This window comes from Hypanus sabinus, chromosome 4 (assembly GCF_030144855.1).
Source record: "Hypanus sabinus isolate sHypSab1 chromosome 4, sHypSab1.hap1, whole genome shotgun sequence".
Classification (NCBI taxonomy): domain Eukaryota; kingdom Metazoa; phylum Chordata; class Chondrichthyes; order Myliobatiformes; family Dasyatidae; genus Hypanus; species Hypanus sabinus.
In genome coordinates, this window is record NC_082709.1 from 181,316,360 (window position 1) to 181,334,898 (window position 18,539).

Here is an 18,539-nt window from a genome sequence, read left to right on the forward strand (position 1 = left end):
GTCAATACTATTATGTTTTGTAATTTCAAAACATTAAATTAATTCAAAGAAAACATGGGAGTTTTAAGAACGTGGGTGTAACTTCAAGTTTAATTTAACAGAGGCTCGCTCTGTCATGTAGTAGCATGATGACATGTGCAATTTACCTATTTTTACATATTACTTGTAATTAATTATTGAAACGAACAAGAATGCTTTATCAAACAATATATTTACAAAATTACTCAAATATAACTAAGATATTAAATTCACAACATATACAAGTTAAGGAAGGTTAGGACATTGTGGGCATGTTATGTTGGCAGCAGACACATGGTAACACTTGTAGGCAACTCCCAGCATGTCCTTGATGCAAACAGAGCATTTCACTGTCTGTTTCAATGTGCATGTGACAGATAAAACCAATCGCTTTCTTTCATATTCTTGAGCAACACAAACAAAATGGTGGAGGAACCCAGCAAGTCAGGTAGCATCTACGGAGGGGAATAAACAGTTTTGGGCCAAGACCTTTAAGGGCTAATTAAACAAGAAACCAATACTTTGCATCCATCTTCATGAAGGAAGACCCTTCAATTATAGTGAGTAAATCATTAGTTACTAATTATCTTTAGTAACATGGTACGCTACTACAGTTCAGAAACAGGCCCTTTGGCCCATCTAGTCACTGCTAAACTGATATTCTGCCTAGTTCCATCAAATTACACCTGGTTTATAGCCCTCCTTGCTCCTCTGATCCATCCATTTATCCAAAATGTTCTCAGATGTTGAAATCAAACCTGCATTCACCACTTCCACTGGCTGCTCATTCCACACGCTTACCAGCCTGAGTGAAGCTCCCCTTCAGTTTCCCCTTGAGTATTTCACTTTTCACCTGAATTTATGACCTTTAGTTATAGTCTCACTCGACCTCAGTGAAAAAGGCCACCTTCCATATACCCTATCCACCCCCCTCATGATTTTGTATAATCATCATCATTGTGTGCTATGTCATATGACACAGGCAATCATGGTCTCATCACCATGATTATTCCTGGCAATTTTTTCTACAGAAGTGGATTACCTTTACTTTCTTCTGGGCAGTGTCTTTACAAGACAGGTGACCCGAACTATTATTAGTAGTCTTCAGAGATTGTCAGCCTGGAATTAGTGGTCACATAAGCAGGACTTTTGCTATGCACCATCTGCTCATATGGCTTTACATGACCCTGATTGGTGGGGGGGTGGGGGCTAAGTAGGTATCACATCTTGCCCAAGGGGGTCCTGCAGGAGAGCAGAGGGAAGGAGTGACTTACACTTCCTTTGGTAGAGATCAGGCCACCCAAATAATTTTTTATATCTTTATCAAATTTCCCCTCATGCCCTCACTTATGCCTTATGCTGTAAGAAATAAAGTCCTAACCTGTTCAACTTTTCCCTATAACTCAGGTTCTCAAGCTCTGTCACCATTCTTGTAAATTTTCTTTGTACTCTTTCAATTTTATTGATATCTTTCCTGTAGGTGACAAAAACTGCATTCAGTACTCCAAATTAGGCTTCACCACCAACTGATACAACTTCAACATGACATCCCTTTGCCTGTACTCATTACTTTGATTGATGCAGGCCATGTGCAAAAAGCTTTCTTTATAACCCTATCTACCTATGATGCCATTTCAAGGCATTATGGATGTATATTACCTCTGTTCTATCACACTCCTCAGTGCCTTACTATTCACTGTGCAAGTCATGGGACCTGAAAGACAACAATATCCCCAGGACCTGATGATATGCATCCTGGGTTACGGACGTAGTGGATATACTGGCTGTCATCTTCCAAAATTCCACAGGTTTTAGATTGTTTCCTGCAGATAGGAAGGTAACAAATGTAATCCCACTATTTAAGAAATGTGGAAGACTTTAGTCAGGCTGACACGAAAAACGGCGAAACAGCTGGAATCTTTTATGAAGTAACATCAAGGCACAGTGAAAATTAACATTGCACAGAGTTGACATGGATTAATGAAAGGGAAGTTTTGTTTGACAAAACTGTTCGAGGTTCTTGTCTTTGTGTTCAGTGGATGAAGTGGTGGATTTGATAAACTCAGAATTCCGCAAGGTTTTTGGTAAACTGTCACGAAGAACATCAAACAAAGAACCAGACAGCACAGGGCAGGCTTTTATGTTTTATAACTTCAAAACATTGAACTAGTTCAAAGGAAACACAGGAGTCTGGGAATAAGGGTCTGACTTTGTCTTTACTTTAAGCAAGACGTCCATGTATCATGTGGTAACGTGATGACATATGTAATTAACATAATTTTACATATAATCCATAATAAATTATTTAAAGCAACAAAAATATTTAATCAAACAATATACTTACAAGATTACTCAAATATTATTGAGATATTAAATATGCAACACAAACAATTCAGCCCGCCTCCACAATGTTGTGCTGATCTTGATGTCAATTTATACTCAATATCCTCCTCCTCTGTATCATCCATATCCTTCCATTCCATTTATATTCATGTGCCTACCTAAACTCCACAAAACTGATGAGTATTACTCCTGATAACCTGTCCTGGGCATCTACCATTCTCTACGTAAAAAAACCTGCTTGTCATGTCGACTTTAAACTCCTCCCCCTTCGATCTTATAAGTGTGTCCTCTGCTGTTTGACTGTCTACCCTATCAAAGTTCAAAGTAAATTTATTATCAACGCACATACATGTTACCATATACAACACTGAGATTCATTTTCTTGTGGGTATATTTAATAAATCTATAATAGAATAATGACCACAATAGAACCATATTGAAAGACTGCTGCAATTTGGGTGTTCAACCAGAGTGCAAAAGGCAGCAAACTGTGCTAATACAAAAAGAAAGAAGTAATAACAATAAGAAAGTAAGTCCATTAGCTGTGGGAACATTTCAATGATAGGGTAAGTGAGGTTGAGTGAAGTTATCACCACTGGTTCAAGAGCCTGATGGTTGAGGGGTAATGTGCGGTGGAAAGTGTGCTGACTGGCTGCACTACAGCCTGGTGTGGGAACACCAATGCCTTTGAGCAGAAAATCCTGCAAAAGGAAGTGTATTCGGCCTCATACCTTCCTCCCAACTATTGAGCATAACATGAAACTTTGCCATAGAAAAGCAGTATTTATTGTTAAAGATCCTCACCACCCAGGCCATGCTCTTTTCTCACTGCTGCCATTAGGTAGAAGGTACAAGAGCCTCAGGACTAGCACCTTCAGGTTTAAAGATAGTTGCTATGCCTAACCCATCAGGCTCTTGAACAAAAGGGGTAACTACACATATTTAAGCACTCTTTTATCTTGTTATTTCATGCTCATTATTTATTGCTATTTATTTATATCTGCATTTGCACAGTTTGTTGTCCATTGATCCTGTTTACAGTTACTGTTCTATAGATTTGCTAAGTATGCCTGCAGTAAAAGAAACTCAAGGTTGTAAATGGTGATATATATGTACTCTGATAATGTTTTACTTTGAACTGTGAACTTCTCCTGAAACTGGTGGTTTGAGTCCTGAGGCTCCTGTACCTTCTTCCTGATGGCAGCAGCGAGAAGAGAGTAGAGCCTGGATGGTTGGGACCCCTGATGATGGATGCTGCTTTCCTGTGACAGTGCTCCATGCAGATGTGCTCATTGGTGGGGAGCTATACACCTTTCATAAGCAGGTCTTCTCTCAGCCTCCAATACTCTAGTGAGGACAGCCCAAGTTTGCCCATAAGAGGTAAGTGTGTGTTGAGTCATAAATTATTGATTGGTTAATGTAAAGTAGGATTAAAGAGGTCACTTTTGGTTAGGTGACTTGTAGGAAGCTTTGGGGTTTGGTTCAGGTTCACAGTTCAGTGTAATGGAAGGGTCAAGTGTAATAGATCAAAATTACTTATGATACCAAGTTGGGGGGCAGTATTTTCTGCAAGGAGGATGCACAGACAGTTCAGGAGGTTAGAACTAAGTAGATTGAAGGACCAAGATGTCAAGTTTATAGTATGCGGAGATACTGTATTAATTTTACAGAGAGATGCAGCATGCAAACTAGCCTTTCAGCCCAATGAGTCCACACATCCACCACCCATTTCGAAGTCAAAATAAATTTATTATCAAGTACATGTCTTCATATACTACCTAGAAATTCATTTCGTTACCGGGAAGTAAAGAAATAAAGTAGAATATATGAATCAAACGGTACATAAATAAAGACTGACAAACAGCCATTGTGCAAAAGTAGAAAACCATGCAAATAGAAAAAGTTTAATATATAATTATAAAAAGCCAAGAACATGAGTTTTGTAGTCCTTGAAAGTGAATAGTGCTTACATTGTATATAAATGCTAAATGAATCCTGTTCTCCCTACATTCTAACAAGTTTCCTCCCATTACTGTCTGACAGCAAATAACATGGATCCACATGTCTTTGGAGCACAGAAACAAACCTGATCACCCTCAGTAGCACAGGGGAAAACATGCAAACTCCACACAGACAGTGACCGCTGAGTCAAGGATGGAACCTGGGTTTCTGGCATTGTGAGGCAGTGACAGCACCAGCAGTTCCATTCAGTTATACGGAAGTTGACAGGGCAATGTTTCTTCTGGCTGGATATGTCTCGAACCAAGGGTCACAGTTTAATTGAGGAGCAGTTTCCTCAGCCAGAGGGTGATGAATCTGTTGTACTCATTGTCACAGAGGGGCTATGGATATGTTTTGGGTATGCTTAAGGCAGACATTGATCAGTTCTTGATTGGTAAGTGGGTTAAGGTATTATGTGGAAGAATGGGGTTGCAAAACAAACCAGCCTTGACTGAAGATGGGAGCAGAGAAGATGGGCCAAATGGTCTAATTCTGCTCCTATACTTCATGGTCTCATGAACTTCTATACAATATTCTACATCAGGGCTTCTCAATCTTTTTTATGTTATAGAGAGTATATGGATCCTTATAATTAACCAATATGTCCATGGACCTGAGGTTGGGAAGCCCTGTAACCTATTTGGTCTTCCTTCAGGCTCCAGGAAAACAAACCACAGACTTATTTAACAATGAAGCAGATTGGCCTGGTGCTTTATTTTATATAGATTCTTATAAAAAACATATTTGTTATAATGAGTCATTACTTCTGCTCTTTAGCCTGTAGCTCTGAAAATTGTTTTGCCCTAAGTGTGCATCCAATTCCCTCTTGAATATCTGATTTTCTCAACGCCCACCAGCCCTAGAGGCAGAATGTTTCTCATTGTTGCTGCTCGCTGCTCTCCTCACATCCCCCCACATTCTATATTGCCTCTAACGTAGCCAATTTAATATCAGTAGCACTTTTCATCGGAGTTATTGGAAGCGATGGTCGAAACCTCCTGTGGGACCGTGCTACCATTTTAGTTTTTAACCTTTAACATAATCATTAATTGTGTTTCTTTCTCGCGGGGTTAACTCTATCCTCTCTCCAAGGATGGGAGAATGAATAAGCAGTTGGTGTTTTGGCCCAAAATTCTACATTTTTTTCCTTTCCCATGGATACTCCCTGACCTGCTGAGTTCCTCCAATATTTCTGCATGTGTTACTCTTGATTTCCAGCAACTGCAGAATCTCTTGAGTTTGAGAAAATGAAAAAGTAACCATGAACTAATCATCAAAAAATGAATACATGGCACGTGAGTTTAACATCCCAGCCCCATAAATCCAGTTCAAATTCAAATTTATTGCCATCTGACTTAGCAGATATATAAACAAAAGAAACAACATTCCTCTGGACCATGATGCACTCATGATACATATAGCACACACAGTACAAAAAAAATCAGAATATTACCACAAGTAAGTTAATAATATATAATTCAAAATGCACGTAAAATGCGTAGCACAAGTAAACAGAAAACAGTAACAGCTTGCTGTCCTAGTGACAAAACCTTTATGGTGGCAGGGTATTCATTAATCTCACAGGCTGAGAGAAGAAGCTCTCCCCCAGTCTGTCAGTCCTAGTCCGGATGCTCCTGTAGCTCTGTCCTGATGGTAGTGGGTCAAGAAGATTGTGGGAGGAGTGTTTGGAATTCCCAACAATGCTTTGGGTCCTTTGTCTACAATGCTTCTGGTAAATATCACAAATAGGGGAAGGGAGACCTCAGTGATCTTCTCATTGGTTTTTACTAACCTCTGTGAGGTTTAATGGTGTGGTGCCTTGCAGCTTTGTACCACATAATGATGCAACAGACAGGCCACTCAATGGTTTTCCTGTAGAAAGTTGTAAGAATGGGGTTGGGGAGCTTCCATCCTTCAATCTCCTCAAAAAGTGTCGATGCTGCTATGCTTTCCTGACTAATGGGGATGTGATGCAGATCCAGGTTAGATCATCTGTTATGTAGACACCAACTATCACTCCATTCATTGGGCCACTGGCTTGATTTCCACCGCACCTTCTTTGTAAAGAAGTAACTAATAAGCATATAATAAGGAAGATTGAAGATGAAGAAGAATTACAGAATCAATAAAAGAATTTGCATCCCTGTTATTGTTTTTATCTTTGGCAAACCCTTACAAACAGCTTTTGGCACATTGGCCTCCATTAATCAGAGTATTGAGTACAGGAGATGGGATGTCATACTGAAGTTGTACAAAATGTCAGTGAGGTCAAATTTGGAGCATTGTGTGCAGTTCTGGTCATCTACCTACAGGAATGGAGTCAATAAGATTGAAAGTATGCTTAGAAAATTTCAAGGATGTTGCCAAGTATTGACGACCTGAGTTATAGAGAAAAGTTGAATAGGTTAGGATTTTATTCCCTAAACTGTAGGAGAATGAGGAAAGAGAGCAGGAGAGTGAGAGAAGACTTAATAGAGGTAAACAAAATGATGAAAGTTATAGAAAGGATAAATGCAAGCAGGTATTTTCCACTGAGGTTGGGTGATACTAGAACTAGAGGCCATATGGTAACTTAAGTTAAAGTTCAAAGGAAATTTATTACTAAAGGACACAAATGTCACCATCGCCAACCCTGAGAATCATTTTCTTGCAGGCATTCACAGTAAATCAAAGAAATACATTGGATTAATGAAAATTTACAACAAAGACTATCAAACAGCCCATTTGTAAAAAATGATGAAGTGTGCAAATATAACAAAAAAGATAAGTAAACAAACAAATAAATAAACACTGCTGAAGACATGAAACTTAACAACCATATAACAATCACAGCACGGAAACAGGCCATCTCGGCCCTCCTAGTCCGTGCCGAACTCTTAATCTCACCTAGTCCCACCTACCCGCACTCAGCCCATAACCCTCCACTCCTTTCCTGTCCATATACCTATCCAATTTTACCTTAAATGACACAACTGAACTGGCCTCTACTACTTCTACAGGAAGCTCATTCCACACAGCTATCACTCTCTGAGTAAAGAAATACCCCCTCGTGTGTCCCTTAAACTTCTGCCCCCTAACTCTCAATTCATGTCCTCTCGTTTGAATCTCCCCTACTCTCAATGGAAACAGCCTATTCACGTCAACTCTATCTATCCCTCTCAAAATTTTAAATACCTCGATCAAATCCCCCCTCAACCTTCTATGCTTCAATGAATAGAGACCTAACTTGTTTAACCTTTCTCTGTAACTTAAGTGCTGAAACCCAGGTAACATCCTAGTAAATCGTCTCTGCACTCTCTCTAATTTATTGATATCTTTCCTATAATTCGGTGACCAGAACTGTACACAATATTCCAAATTTGGCCTTACCAATGCCTTGTAAATTTTAACATTACATGTACAATTTTTACATTTTAACATGAGTTGTAGAATTCTTGAAAGTGAGTCTGTAGATGTGGAATCAGTTCAGTGTTAAGGTGAGTGAAGTTATCCATGCTGGTTCAGGAGCCTAGTGGTTGAAGGGTAAGTTTAGGGTGAAAAATAGAATATTTACGGGGAAACTGAGGGGAATTTCTTCACTCAGAGGACAGTGCGAGTGTGGAACGAGTTGTCAGCTGAAGTGGTGGATGCAGGTGCGATTGCAATATTTAAGAGAAGATTAGACAAGTCCATGGATGGAAGGGGTATGGAGGACTATGGTCCAAGTGAAGATCGATGAGTGAACATAGAATAATGGTTCAGCATGGACAAGATGGGCTGAAGTGTTTGTTTCTGTGCTATAGCAGTGCTCTACACTGAATAAGCTTACTTTTGGTATGTTATCACTGGTTTGCAGATGAATTTGGCAATGAATCAAGTGAGGAAAGAAAATTAGATTCCCCCTTCAGCAGACTATTATAAAGAAATTTCCTTCTATTTTGTTTGTCTGACTCCCCAAGGTATTCAGAAAGTGCAGACTGAGAGAACTCCGAACTCCTGCTATGGTCTGTGTTAACTTATACTGATTACTGATCCGATCCTTCAGCTGATTAAATGGGAGGAGAATCTGATATGTTCCTCTCTGTTCCCCAGATGTGAAGTCAAACAAAGCCTCCAGAATGTCAATTTAGGCAACATTCTGCATCCTTCACTCTCACTACTTTTGGAGCATAGTCCCAGGAAGCATGTTAGTCTACACAGCTCTCCATGGCAGTTGTCTGCTCTCATTTCAATGGATACTACACACAAATTCAGATTTATTTTTATCACATTTGATACTGTGCAAAGTCTCAGGCACATATATTGTGAATAGCTAGAGTGTCTAAGATTTTTGCGCAGTATTGTAGATATTTCATGTATTCCATTCTACTGCTACTGCATAAAAATAAATTTCAGGATATAAGTTAGTGATTAAAAACCTGATTCTAATCTGGGTCTCTATTGTGGACTGAGAGTGGGAAGGGAGCAAGGAGAGAGGAATCATGGTTAGGAAAAGGGGAAAGGAGAGGGTAAGGAGTGGGAGGTACCAGAGAGACATTCTGTGATGATCAATAAACCATTTGTTTGGAATCAATTGGCTTTACCTGGTGTCACCTCCCACCCTGATATTCCATCTCTACCCCCAGTCTCACAACCCTCTTGTGGTGCTCCATTCTCGCTGTTCCCAGCATCCTTCACTCCCACCAGATTTACAAACTCAGTCTCTGATTCACATTGACAATTACGTGCATCCTAAGACCATACATCAGAACATACAGAGAAATGCATTGTTTTCATTAACAACCAACACATGCTAAGGATGTGTTGGGGTAGCCCCCAAATATCACCACACATTCCAGTGCCAACATAGCACGTCCACAACACTCAGCAGAGCAACTCATCAGCAAAAGCAACAACAGATCTCAATAAGCAGTAAAACAACAACAGCAAAACAAGCTCCTTTCCTCCCTCCCAACCACCCACACACTCACTCACACATGGACAAACCTACAAGCCACTGACAGGCCTCGGGCCTTCACCCTGCGGTGGACTCACAGACTGCAGGCATTCAAGTTCCCCGGTGGACTTGCAGACTTGGAGAGCCAGGGCTTCAGCTGTCAGGCCCTGACTTCCGATCGGCCTTCGGGCTTCAATTTCAGTATCGACCCCAGGACTGGGTGATGACAGGATCCCAAGCTCCAGGCCTCAAATTCCGGACTTGCTGATGTGTACATAGGGGGTCACTAGCCTTCTGCCTCCTGCTCACATGGATAGCCAATCCTACAATTAGCATGTAAATCTGCCAGAATGACAAGACTGTTACCTTAGAGGAGATCTTGACTTGCATCCTCTTCGGTTCAACTTGCATCAAAATGGCAAAAACCGCACCAATCCTAACTTCACCATCAAAACTGAGTACACTGCCTTCCACTCGCTCTGCACTATTCCTAACCCCACATTAAACCCACAATAAAACCTGACACCCTCCGAGTACACTGCCCTCTACTTTCTCTCTGCAGTAATCCCAATCTCACACCAAAACTACACAAAACAAAACATACCTTGAATTTCATCAATGTGGAGACTTGGTAAAGTTTCAAGATTGTTTATTGTCATTCTTCAGTGTACAAGTGTAAAGAAGAATAAGACGACTATTTCTAGATAGGTTGCAGTGAAAAAATAAGCACAATAGTATAGTGGCTAGCACGATGCTTTTATAGCTCAGAGTGCCAGGGTTCCTGGTTCAATTCCAGCATCCTCTGTAAAAAGTTTGTACGTTCTTCTCGTGTGCGTTTGGGTTTCCTCCGGGTGCTCTGCCTTCTTCAGACAGTCCAGACATACTGGTTAGTAGGTTGATTAGTTATTGTTAGTTGTCCTGTCATTAGGCAAGGATTAAATCAGTGGGTTGCTTGGCAGTTCAGCTCAATGAGGCGGAAGCTTACTCCAAGCTGAACCTCTAAATAAATAATAAATAACCGTGAAGAACATAATAAAAAGCAAAATAAAACTCCACGTAAATGGATTACATAAGAACATAAAGTATAACATTGACTATAAAGTAACAAGTATTTTATTATATTGTTAACAAAGTTCAAGACTCAAAGTTTATTTATTAACAAAGCACAGATATATCACCACGTACAACTCTGAGATTCACTGTCTTGCAGACATACTCAGTAAATCCAAGAAACATAGTAGAATTAATGAAAGACGGCACCCAAAAGGACAGATTGACAACTAATGTGCAAAAGACAACAAACTGTGCAAGTACTAAAGAGAGGGGGAAAAAAGTAATAAACATCGAGAACGTGAGATGAAGGGTCCTTAAAAGCGAATCCTTAGGTTGTGGGAACAGTTCAGTGATGGGGGTGAGTGAGGCTGAGTGAAGTTATCCCCACTGGTTCAAGAGCCTGATGTCTGAGTGGTAATAGCTGTTCCAAAATCTGGTGGTGTGGATCCTGAGGCTCCTGTACTTTCTTCCTGATGGCAGCGGTGAGAGGAGAGCATGGCCTGTTGGCGGAGGTCTCTGATGATGGATGCTGCTTTCCTGCGACAGCACTCCATGTGGATGTATTCAGTGGAGGGGAGGGCTTTGCCCATAATGGACTGGACCATACTATTTAATAAGATTTTCCATTCAAAGATTTTGGTGTTTCCAAACCAGGCTGGGATGCAACCAGCCAATTTGCTCTCCACCATACATCTATAGAAGTTTGTCAAAGTATTAGATGTCATACTGAATCTTCTGACAGATCACATTAGCTCACGTGTTTCACTTGATCCTGGACAGGTTAGAAGCTTCCTCACTCTGTTGATCATGAAGTCTCTAGGGAACGATTCCACACAGCTCCAGCCTCCCATCTGTGGGCAGAGTATCGTTTACTTCATTGACAATGTTCTGGGATTGCCTTGCCTAGCTGAACTCCCATTTAGGGAGTAAAAAGGTTCTGCTTAAGAGTTGGAAAATGGTTGCATCTGAGGGTAAATGGAAGAGGCAGAATCAATCAACTGGATCATTTCCCAGCCTTGTTTATTTTCCAGCTTTAATGAAATCATCCTGGCGGCGTGTAATGGGTCAGCTTCCCTCTGGACAGACATCAACGGCATTTGATGACAGTTTTGGCACTTTGGCTGGGTGTGGCAGACTGCAGGAAGGTTGGAGCCCTCGCCCATCACTGTTCCATAAGCATCAATCACTGCTGAGATCAGATTGTAACTCTCAGCATGAATTGGCCCAGAAACTGCTGAACAAGGAATTACTGCAGTGCCTCTTCAACAGAATGATGTGCCCAGTCTAGTGTGTTATATAGCAGTCAGCGTCAAGGGTTCAATTCCCACTGCTGCCTGTAAGGAGTTTCTATCTTTCTCACACGACCCCGTGGGTTTTCTCCCACACTCCACAGAGACGTATGGGTTAGTGTTAGTAAGTTGTGGGCGTGCAACATTGGTGTAAGAAGTGTCATGACATGTGGGATGCTGCCTAGAACATAGTATTATTGTGTTGATCATTGATGCAAATGACACATTTCACGGAATGTTTTGATGCTTCAGTGTACAAATGACAAATAAGACTAATGTTAACCCTTCTTACATTCCGTCTCACGATGTTACTCCACACAGCACCATTTGTAAACCGTGTACAGTACTGTGCAAAAGTCTCAGGTACATATATTTAGCTAGGGTGCCGAAGATTTTTGCACAGTATGGTATTTTCAAAGTGGAGCAGAAAGCGAGTTCATAAATCTGGTGGGAGCAAAGGATGTTGGGGATGGTGAGGAAGTAGGGCCAGGGATGGGTGTGGGACTGGTGGCAGAGAAGGAGTGCCAGGGGTGGGAGTGGTGTGAGTGTAGACGCACCCAGTGCTGAGACACCAAGCAATATCAATGGATTCCAAACAATTGACATATTGATCATTACAGAATGTCTCTCTGGTGCTTCCTGCTCCCTTCCCCTTTTCCCAGCCATGATTCCCCTCAGCATAAGACCATAAAATCATAAGACATAGGAGCAGAATTAGGCAATTTGGCCCATCGAGTCTGCTCTGCCATTTCATAATGGCTGATTCTTTATTCCACTCAGTCTCAATCTCTTACCTTCTTCCCATAACCCTTCATGCCCTGACCAATCAAGAATCTATCAACCTCTGCCTTAAACATACATAGCAACTTGGCCTCTGCAGCTGCCTGTTGCAACAGATTCCACAGATTCACTTCTCTCTGGCTAAAGAAATTGCTCCTCATCTTTATTCTAAAAGGACACCCCTATATTTCTGTAATCAGGTTTTAAACTCTCCCGCCATAGGAAACATCCTCTCCACATCCACTCTACCAAGGCCTTTCACTATTCGATAGGTTTTAATGATGTTGTCCCTCAATCTTCTGAATTCCAGTGAATACGAGCCCAGAGCCATCAAGCGCTTTTCATGTGACAAGCCGTTCAAACCTGGAATCATTTTTGTGAACATCATTTGAACTCTTCCCAATTTCAGCACATCTTTTCCAAGATAAGAGGTCCAGACCTATTTGCAATACTCACCAGTGCTCTAAGATCTCAATATTACATTCTGGCTTTTATATTCTAGTACTCTCGAAATGAATGCTAACTTTGCATTTGTGTTCCTCACCATCGACTTAACCTGCAAATGAACCTTTATGGAATCCTGCACAAGCACTCCCAGGTCCCTCTGTAACTCAGCTTTTTTTCAGTATTTTCTCTTCATTGAGAAAATAGTCTACCCTTTCAGTTCTTCCACCAAAGTGCATGGCCATACACTTCCCGACACTGTATTCCATCTGGCACTTCTTTGCCTATTCTCCTAATCTGTCTAAGTCCTCCTGTAGCTTCTCTGCTTCCTCAAAATTACATGCCCCTCCATCTATCTTTGCAACAAAGCCATAAATTTCATCATTCAAATCATTAACATATAATGTAAAAAGAATCGGTCCCAACACTGATCCCGGTGGAACACCAGCAGCCAATCAGAAAAGGCTCCCTTTATTCCCACTTTTTGCCTTCTGCCAGTCAGCCGCTGCTTTACCATGCTAGAATCTCTCCTGTAATACCACGGGCTCATAGCTTGTTAAGCAGCCTCATGTATAGCACCTTGTCAAAGGGCTTCTGAAAATCCAAGTACGCACCATTAACCCATTCTCCTTTGTCGAACCTATCCATCCAACAGTTATGATAGGCAAAATTTTCCCTTGAGAAAACCAGCTGACTGGCCAATTCTATCATTTGCCTCCAAGTACTCCGAAACCACATCATTAATAATTCACTCCAACATCTTCCTAACCACTGAGGTCAGATTAACTGGCCTATAATTTCCTTTCTTCTGCCTCTCTCCCTTCTTGAAGAGTGGAGTGACATTTATAATTTTCCAGTCTTCCGGAACCATTCCAGAACCTTAATATCATTATTAATGCCTCCAAGATCTCTTCAGCTACCTCCTTCAGAACTCTGCAGTATACACCTTCAGACCTTTTATTTTCCAAAGAACCTTCTCCCTATTAATGGTAACTTCACACACTTCGTGACACCCTGACACCTAAAACTTCTATCATACTGCTCGTGTCTTATTCAGTGAAGACTTATTCAGTCCATCTGCCGTTTTCTTGTCCCCCATTACTACCTCTTCAGCATCGTTTTCCAGCAGTCCAATATCCACTCTCACCTCACTTTTACATTTTATGTATCTGATGAAAGTTCTGATATTCTCTTTAAAACAATTGGCTAGCTTACTTTTGTATTTACCTTTATCCTCTGAATGACTTTTTTAGTTGCCTTCTGTTGGTATTTGAAAGCTTCTTGATCCTTTAAACCCCGTAATTTTTGTTCTATTATATGCTCTCTCTTTGGCTTTTATATTGTCTTTGACCTTTCTTGATAGCTACTGTTGTGTCATTTTGCCTTCAGAATGCATTTTGCTCTTTGGGATGTATATATCCAAATTGCTTCCAGAAATTCCAACCATTGCTGCTCTGCTGCCATCCCTGCCAGTGTTCTTTTCAAATTAATTCCAGCAATTCTTTTTACTCCACTGCAGTACTGATACAGCTTACCCTTCCCGAATTTTTGGGTGAATTTGAGCATATTATGATCATTTTCCCTAAGGGTTATTTTATTTTCACCTCTCTATCAATTCCGGTTCATTGCACCACACCCAATCCAGAATAACTGATCCCCTAGTGGCTTCAACCATGAGCTGCTCCAAAGAGCCATCTTGTAGGCATTCTAGAAATTCCCTTTCTTGAAATCCAGCACCAACCCGATTTTCTACCTGCATGTTGAAATCTCCCATGACTACTGTAAAATTGCCCTTTTGGCATGCTTTTTCTATCTCCTGCTATAAGTTGTTGACCACATCCTTATCACAGTTTGAGAGTCTGTATAGAACTGCCATCAGTGTCTTTTGACCCTTACAGTTCCTTAACTTTACCCACAATGATTCAATACCTTCCAACCCTATGTCACTGTTTGCTAATGATTTAATTTCATTTGTTATGAACAAAGCAACACCACCCACTCTGCCTTCCTGCCTGTCCCTTTGATACAACATGTATCCTTGAGCATTAAGCTCACAGCTATAATCTTCTTTCAGCCATGATTTAGTGATGACAACAAGATCATACTTGCCAATCTCTAACTGTGCTACAAGTTCATCAATCTTATTCTGTGTAATACACGTATTCAGATATAACACCTTCAGTCCCCTGTATTCACCCTTTTTGATTTTGCCCACCTTTCACATTGCAACATCAATTTTGCCTATACTGTAAGTCTTTTCTTGATAAGAGCCTCATGACACATTGCCTCTGTTTGTAAACCAACTATCTCATCTTCAGCCCTATCTCTCTGCCTCTTTCCTACTCTCGGTTCACAATAGAGACCCATACCAGAATCAGTTTTATCATTACTCACATATGTTATTAAATTTGTGTTTTTATGGTAACAGTACAGTGCAATACATAATATGATTACAGTACTGTGCTAAAGCCTTAGGCATGCTGGACCTCTGCACCATACTGTATGTGTTCAAGAGGTATTGACAGGACAATAGTTGTTGTCTATCTCTTGAATTAAATGGTTTACCAGGCCATTTCAGAGGAAGTACAAGCATCATACAGCACAGAAATTGGCCCTTCGCTCAACCCCATCCATACTGACCATTTTGCCATACCAGGATTGGTATGGAAAAGTCAATTGGGAGGTCCCGAAGTCAGAGGTCTATGTTGTGTAACTCTATGACTCTCTCTGGGCAACACTGGAAAGTCTCAAGCTCTGTCTGCCCAGTATTGTTAGTCATATGCCTTGATCCTTATGGTGTGGTTGGCTTTGCACTGGAATTTTTAGGGCTTTTTCCTCAGGCCAGTTCAAGTTCAAGTTCGAGTTTAGTTGTCATTCGACCATGCACGTGAAACAGTGTTCCTCCGGAGTCAAGCTGCAAAACACACTGCCAACAGTCGTGCATGGCACACAGCACATATAGCACAGTCAATTTGTTCTTTTGTTACGTGACATGTCATATGATGTAGGTGATCATGGTCTTTCCCTGACCAGGATTGTTCTTCACAAACTTTTCGACAGACAAGCTGTGACATTGCCTTCTTCTGAGCAGTGCCTTTACAAGACAGGGTGACCCCAGCTATTACCAATACTCTTCAGAGATTATCTGCCTGGTGTCAGTGGTCGCAAAACCAGGACTTGTGATATGCACCAGCTGCTCATATGACCGTCCACCACCTGATCCCATGGGTTTACATGACCCTGATCAGGGGGTCTAAGCGGGTGCTACGCCTTGCCCAAGGGTGACCTGCAGGCTAATGGAGGGAAGGAGCACCTTACACCTCCTTTGGGAGAGACATTTCTGCACCTTGCCAGCAAACATATAATTATGATAGCAGAAAAGTATACTATTACCAAAAAATATATTGAAAGAAATAATAATATAGACCAGGTCCTTGTGTGTTGTGGCCTGTAGATTGATGGTGCTTGGACATTGTGCTGGAGCCACGTTTCTGCAAGAACAGTCCAAAACAGTTCCTCATATCGCTGAAGAGCCACACTGACAGGAGAGGCCAGCCCCTAGCACAGTGTGGAATCCAGTGGCACAAAGCCAGCTCCAGCGTCTCCTCTCCTGACAGCTGCAGTAGGCGATTCCAAAGTATTGCAGTGTGAAAAGCCCTGTGCCTTGCGTGGGTTTGCTAAACAGTTCCAGGCTGTAAGACCTGCCGGAACCCATGCTTCAGGATGCAGTCCAGGTAGCAGTGGGTTTGGCAAGCAAGCAGGAGGCAAGTTCGGATAGCTCACCCCTCAGCAGAATCTCTACGTCCTTATGCTTCCCTCATACAGTGGTAAGCCCGAGTTACAGTGACAGTTTTATCCAAATGATTTGGTCGTAGCTTGTAACTTTGCAGAGGAACAGACAGTGTATGCCTAAATCCTTGGTGACAGCAGGACAGCTCAGAAGGCAAAAAGGACACTTTTATTTATTAGAACAAGAACACTACGGCACAGTACAGTCCCTTCAGCCTAGAATGTTGGGTTGACCTTTTAACTGACACTACAATCAATTTAACCCTTTCTCCATTTCTCTCTCATCATGAGCCTACTGTATCTCAGAGTTTCCTGAATGCCCTCAGTGTATCAGCACCTCCCACCACTCCTGGCAATTTGAAAAAGTATAGAGAAAATTTACAAAGATGTTGCCTGTTTGGAGGACCTGAGTTATAAGGAAAGATTGAGTAGGTTAGGGCTTTATTTACTGAAGCAGAGAAGATTGAGAGGATATCTGACAGGGCTGTGCAAAATGATGAGGGGTATAGACAGGATAACTACAAGCAGATTTTTTCCACTGAGGTTGGGTGGGACTATAATCAGAGGTCATGGGTAAGGGTGAAAGGTGAACAGTTTAAAGAGAACATAAGGGAAAATTCCTTCTGCTGTCAGCGCAAGTGGTTCACGTGAGCTCGATTTCAATGTTTAAGTTTGGATAGGTACACAGATAGTAAGGGTATGGAGGGCTATAGGCAAGGTGCAGGCCGATGGGAGTAGGCAGTTTAAATGGTTCACCATGAAATAGATAGGCTGAAGGGCCTATCTCTGTGCTGTACTTTTCTATGACTCTATGACATTAAATCCTTACACAGCATTTAACTGACCCTAGTCTCATTCCTCAACTATTAGATGACCTAGTAATTTATTCAGTAACTAAACATTTATCGCATTATTGTACACAGAACAAGGGAGAGGAGTCCATACTAAAAGGCTCGAGCATGGGTTATTCACATGTAGAGTATTGCACACAATTCTAGTCACCACTTTATAGAAAGAAAGGTGTGCTGCCTCCACAGAAGACCCAAAGGTCTTGAGAGTATTTTGCCAGATTAGTTATGAGGAGAGATAGGCTCAGCTCTGGTTGTTCTGAGTTTAGAATCTATCAAATAGTGTACAAATTTGAATTTGGTTTTGAAAGAAAAACCTTCAAGCAGTAAATCTGATATTGGCGAAGATTAGTGATTAGATTGTCATTTAAAAACAAGTTATCTCAGTGCAATTCTTTAGGGTAAGATTAAAGAATAATTTGTCGCATGCACATTGAAACACAGAGTGAAATGAGTCGTTGGTATCAAGTCATATCAGTGAGGGTTATGCTGGTCAGCTCACAAGTGTTGCCTTGCTTCTGGTGCCAACACACAGCAAGCACACAGCTCACTAACCCTACCCCATACATTTGTGAATGTTGGAGGTAACTGCAGCACACGGAGGAAGCCCATGTGGTCATGTGGAGAATGTGCAGACTCTTTAGAGAATTGAACCCCTTTCTTGCAGCTGGTTTTATGAAGTGTGCTGTCCACTGGGCTTCTGTGTCACCCTTTCTGGAAAGACAGTTCCAGAAGAAAATTCTTGTGCTGCTTATTTCACTATTCTTCTCTTTATTTCTTTCTTTATTATTCTTTTACTTTTTGTAGTTGCACTATTTTCTTGTCTTTTACACAGCAACTGTATGTCCAACTTTGTGTGCAGTTTTTCACTGATTCTCTTGTGTTTCTTTGAAATTACTGTGAATACCCACAAGAAACTAAATCTCAGGGTAATATATGGTGACATGTACGCCCTTTGATAATAAATATTTATTGAACTTTGAACTTCATGTGACTCTAGACTCATACCTTGACTCTTAGATGACCTAGTAATTGATTCAGTAATGAAACACATAATCT